Genomic DNA, 4,879 nt, shown 5'->3' with positions numbered 1-4,879 from the left:
ACTGCGTTGAATGATGGCATGATGAGCGGTCCACTCCTGTTTGAAAGATCTGGGCCACAATCATACCACACGTAAGCCAATAACAAACCAAATAATAAACCAGAACTGACACTAATGTGGGCCACAGTATATTTTTATTTTAACCCTAGTGGATTAAAATAAAAATCCTCATGTGGCCCACATGCTGCCTAGAATGGTGACATTTTGACAACGCATTACTGTTTACCAGATCAGGCTATTTCAAAAGTCAAGTCACCTTTAATTTAACACTTTATAGACTGTTTCAAAGCAGCTTTACAGGTATAAACAGGAGAATGATTCAATTATTCCAGTTCAATTCTGCTGTAAAGCAGCTCTAAAAGAAATAGTGTCATTGTTCAGCTGAAGTCAGTATGTTCTGTTCAATAGCTGTATAAAGTTAATCAATTATGAAATCAGTTCAATTTGTTATAAAGCAGCTCTGCAAAAAACAGTGATGTCATCGTCCAGCTCAGTTCAGTTCTCATATGATAGTGTCAGTGCAATCAAATCAATATTATTGCTGAATATTAAGTGTCCCAAACTTAGCAAGCCAAAGGCAACAGGGGTAAGGAACCCAAAATCCATCAGGTTACAAAAATGGAGAAGAAAAAAAACCTTGGGAGAAACCAGGCTCAGTCAGGGACCAGTTCTCCTCTGGCCAATGAACGAATATGGTGTGATGTGATTCAGGCAGCAACACAAGTCAGATTGTGGATTGGTATAATCTAGAATATTTCATATGGTTCCATCAGTTTGAAGATCAAGATACAACACGCCGGCATAGAGTTGAAGCTAGCCGTAGGGGTCTGTGCAGAGGACTTGTCTGGTTCTTGTGGTCTTTGCTGAGGATCTTTGCCGATGGCTGTCAACGAAGTTCTCACAGGGGATCTGTCTGGCTTGTCTAGTTGACATGGTCTTCGTTGACATTTAGGCTTGCGTCGTGGTCATGCCAAGATGCAGGTCCACCATCTGATCTGGATTTGGAGGGGATCCAGCTGACTATGGTAACCTCGGGATAAGGAAGAGACAGACAAAATGTTGACTGAGTTTTGAACTCACACCAAAACTCCCATTATAATCAACAAACCTCTTATTTACATTGTGTTTGCACTGTTAGTTATGATGAACGTATTTGTTAGTGAGCAGAATTCGAGTTTCAATGATGAGATCACTGCTTACATACACTCAACATGACTGTGATCAGCTACAATGCTCATTCAAAGTTGCAACCTTTCATGCCACTATCTAAATATAATGCAATAGATCTAAATGTAATGTTATAGTCAAGTTTTTAATAATACATATTATTATGTAATAATGTCACAGTTAATCTCTAAAATAAAAACAACATAAAGAAACAACATAAAGAGTATATTTTAAATACTTTTTAATGGCATGTTTTTATGAAATAAGGACAGTCTCACTGAAACTAAAGCCACGTTCGTGCACCGTCTGCATGACATAATGTTCGTCATCTGGAGGGCTCACGGACGTCTGCATACCTCGTCCATGTGCAGGCCAAATTTCAAGACTGTGTGGTGGATGGTGGATGCACTATTTTTATTCTCTGATCCTACCCAGCGAAGTCCCGTTGATGGCACGATGCGTGAATTAAATTGTACTGCATGTGTTGAACTCGGTCATCCACGCACATCTGTAGTTGAGTACACTTTGAAAGATGGGCAGACAAGACTGCATGTGAGATGCGTCTGGCCGCGGAAAGTGAAGTATACCCGGGTCTTAATACAGCTACTGATGTCCACTTTCTCACAACTTATTTACTTTTCAATTAAGACTTCATTTCAAGACGTCATAAAATCAAAATTGACCTTACTTACTTTGTTAGTGCATATTACTAGTCTTGTGGTGAACAATTAATCCGTGCAAGTTAATACACCGAAAAAAATTGTTTGTCGTGGTAATCTTTAATCAAAATCTGAAATGTTACTTCTGGTCTGAAATGGTGTTCCTTCTCTGATAAAATAAAACCACTCCCCCCCCAACCCTTAGTCTGCTATGAGCGAGAGACGGAGAGGAGGAGCGTTAAATTAAAACTCTGCCCTCTATTCAATATTCTGTTTCGCTTGGAAATATGTCACAACACTGGAGAAAAGACGTTTGCACTTCCGGTTCACGGGGACTTTAACTCATTTAAGGCTGCTCCATTGGTGATATTTAACAAAACTGACATTTTTGACATTATCGTGTGTGTTATTGTTTCTTCAAGCATGACAGAGAACTCGATACTGGTGGGCCGTCCATGCTCACTATACTGGTGCATGTCTTTCTGTGCGTCGTGTGTGTGACAGGACATTCACAGACAGTGCGTTCTCTTTTTCTCTTTTGGTGCGCTTAAATGGTTTAAAAGCATTCGCAGAAATAAGAGCGTAATCATATATTGTAATGCTAGCCAAAGGATGAAACAAACAAAACAAAAAAAACATATGCTGCATTAACTGTCTTAAATATTTTAATGCGTTAAACTGGAAAAAGCACTAAGTATTTCAGTTGATTTATTCTTTCCAAGCTGATTTGTGGCACATGGAGAGGCAACAGCAATACAGCTATTTGATTTGCGCTCATTTCATTCATAGAGTTTACATTTATTCACTTAACACACTCATTATTGCACAGTGATTTTGGAGGATTAAATATAATATCATTATATCATTATCCAGCAAACACGAGGAGTAACTGTGTGCTGTGTGTAACTGCGGACACCCACAAACCGTACCCGAGTCCGCTTAAAAAGGGTGGTCTGGGGTGCGGTTCAAGTGAACTCAGGTACAGTTCGCTTCTGATATAAATGCAAACGCACCAAGCTGCGGAAGTGAACCGCTATTAATGCCGTATTATTTGATAAAAATGTGTGTTTGTGTGTGTGTTTCACTCACTTTCCCGACGAGCGTGACTGACGTGCTGCAAACAGAGAGCTGTAGCATAACTTTTCTCATTTCTGCTCGCCTTCAGCATTCTACATTCGTGGGAGATAGATGCAAGTTCCGTTATGAACAAAACCTACGGTTCAAAAACAAAAATGGTGAGGAGAGCAACGTTATGCATTTTGCCGACTTCTCCTGTGCCATCGTTATTAAGCAACGTAGTCAACAGCTGCTGGTTTGATGACGAAAACGAACCGTGGTTCGGACCCAAATAATATAATGTGAACACAGTCCAGTGGCCGCAGGGAGAGGGGAGAGCAATTGAACTCGCGTTCGGTCCAGGCAATCGAACCAAGTGTGAAAGCACCCTTAGATGCATTTTAAAAACCAACCTGTTTAACACGAAATACTATTCTTCTCATTTGTTTTACTATATTTATGGTCCACAAAATAAATAAAGGAATAAATTAAGACAGTTAGGATAGCCTACCGTTATCAGCATGTTATGCTGAAATTTGTCTCTTGAGAATAGTTTGCACTTTGCTTTTTGTGTGATATACATTAGCTCACTTTCTGGCTCACACGGTGTATTTGACCAATTAGACACGCAAACAGAGGCTTCAATGCTTGTCCGTCTTACACTCAGAGTATGCGCATAGAAACATCCTGCCAGTATTTAATTTATTTTTAATATCAACCACGTCCTGCTCTTTACTTTCTCATTCATTCATGTTTCTTTATTAATAATGCCAATAGCCCTGCCCACTGAAAGCTGCGTGGACTGTCACACAAATACGAATATGACACATTTATAGGACATAAAGGTCTATGCAGTAAACGAAAGTAACTGGTGAAATGTTTCGAAATGTCCCTTGGCACAGCAGAGCACCAGTTTTAATAAAAGGATATGTTTAAGTTCAGCCACTATTTTACATACTTTAACATTTTCGCAGATGTTCAAGAAATTCTTTTCGCCGATACTACAAACAAGCCGCAGCCGCATGAATCTGATGAGTTCAGGAGCTCTTGGTTACCATAGAAACGGTGCGGTGATGGCGGTGATGGCCTCAACATCGCGGTAGGCATCTCATTACTGCGGTATTGCGGTTATCGTAGCTCTAATTCAAGCATTCAACATCCTCGTAGTATAATACAAATTAATACACAGCAAAATAGACAGTGTAACTGACTTACAGGTTTCTTAGACAGTCCATCTTCATTCCTCTTTTTCTCTTCTCACTCTGTCTCACATGCAAGTTGAAGTCATCTTTTGATGCAGGATTCTTCTTAATCTGTTGCTGTGAGCCTGATGTTTCTGACAAGTAATAAAACTAGTTAGTGCAGTATAATGTACAATGAATACATAGATGAATGTCCAATTGAATTATAGTCATAATTTTATTTTACTGTTATGCCATAATAAAGCATAAGTAAAAACACTTGTCTACAGTACCGTGCTGAACCGACTGCAGGTTGGGAAACAGTGAGTGAAAGGGAATTCATGCTGGTCAATGCTGGTTTTTACAGCAGGAGGATCTACATTGAGGAGACAGACAATGTATCACTTCAGTATTATTGACCACTGGATTTACAGTTTAACTGGGCTACATGGGACTTAACTGTATATCATGTTACTTAAGTAAAACCAAACTAACGTTAACTGAATGTATGCCGTCACGTGACGTGAATGAACGAAAGAGACTCGGTTCAAAAGACTCGGAGGTGAACTAATCAACGTTATTCACAAGATATTACATAAAATAGTTAAAAACAATGAACTAATCAGTCTTGATCTACTGGCCATATCATAAGAAATATGTAAACAGCGCGAACATAGCAAATTACTATGTCCGGTCACTTAATCATTGTAGCCTACACAAACTACAAATCTTCTACATAAACATTCATATTTTTTTTTTAAAATAAAATCCTGAAAATCCAGAGATAGCAAAAGTTGAAATGACTAAGTAACTTAA

At 39.0% G+C, this 4,879-nt stretch overlaps 1 long non-coding RNA gene across 2 annotated transcripts; it reads right to left on the bottom strand.

Moving 5' to 3' along the window:
- Nucleotides 1–907: 907 nt before the first annotated feature.
- On the bottom strand, nt 908–4,590 carry LOC137019448 (uncharacterized). 2 transcript variants are annotated; one of them, XR_010895013.1, is made up of 4 exons: nt 4,357–4,590; nt 4,098–4,218; nt 2,916–2,995; nt 914–1,030 (listed from the first exon to the last, which is right to left on the bottom strand). It is a non-coding gene; the product is annotated as an uncharacterized lncRNA (long non-coding RNA). The 2 variants fall into 2 exon arrangements; XR_010895014.1 differs by lacking the exon at nt 2,916–2,995 and having other exon boundaries at nt 908–1,030.
- Between the last annotated feature and the right edge of the window lie 289 nt (nt 4,591–4,879).

This window comes from Chanodichthys erythropterus, chromosome 4, assembly GCF_024489055.1.
Source record: "Chanodichthys erythropterus isolate Z2021 chromosome 4, ASM2448905v1, whole genome shotgun sequence".
In the NCBI taxonomy this organism is placed as follows: domain Eukaryota; kingdom Metazoa; phylum Chordata; class Actinopteri; order Cypriniformes; family Xenocyprididae; genus Chanodichthys; species Chanodichthys erythropterus.
The sequence above is the reverse complement of the archived record's forward strand: the minus strand, read 5'-3'. Positions and strand labels throughout refer to the sequence as shown.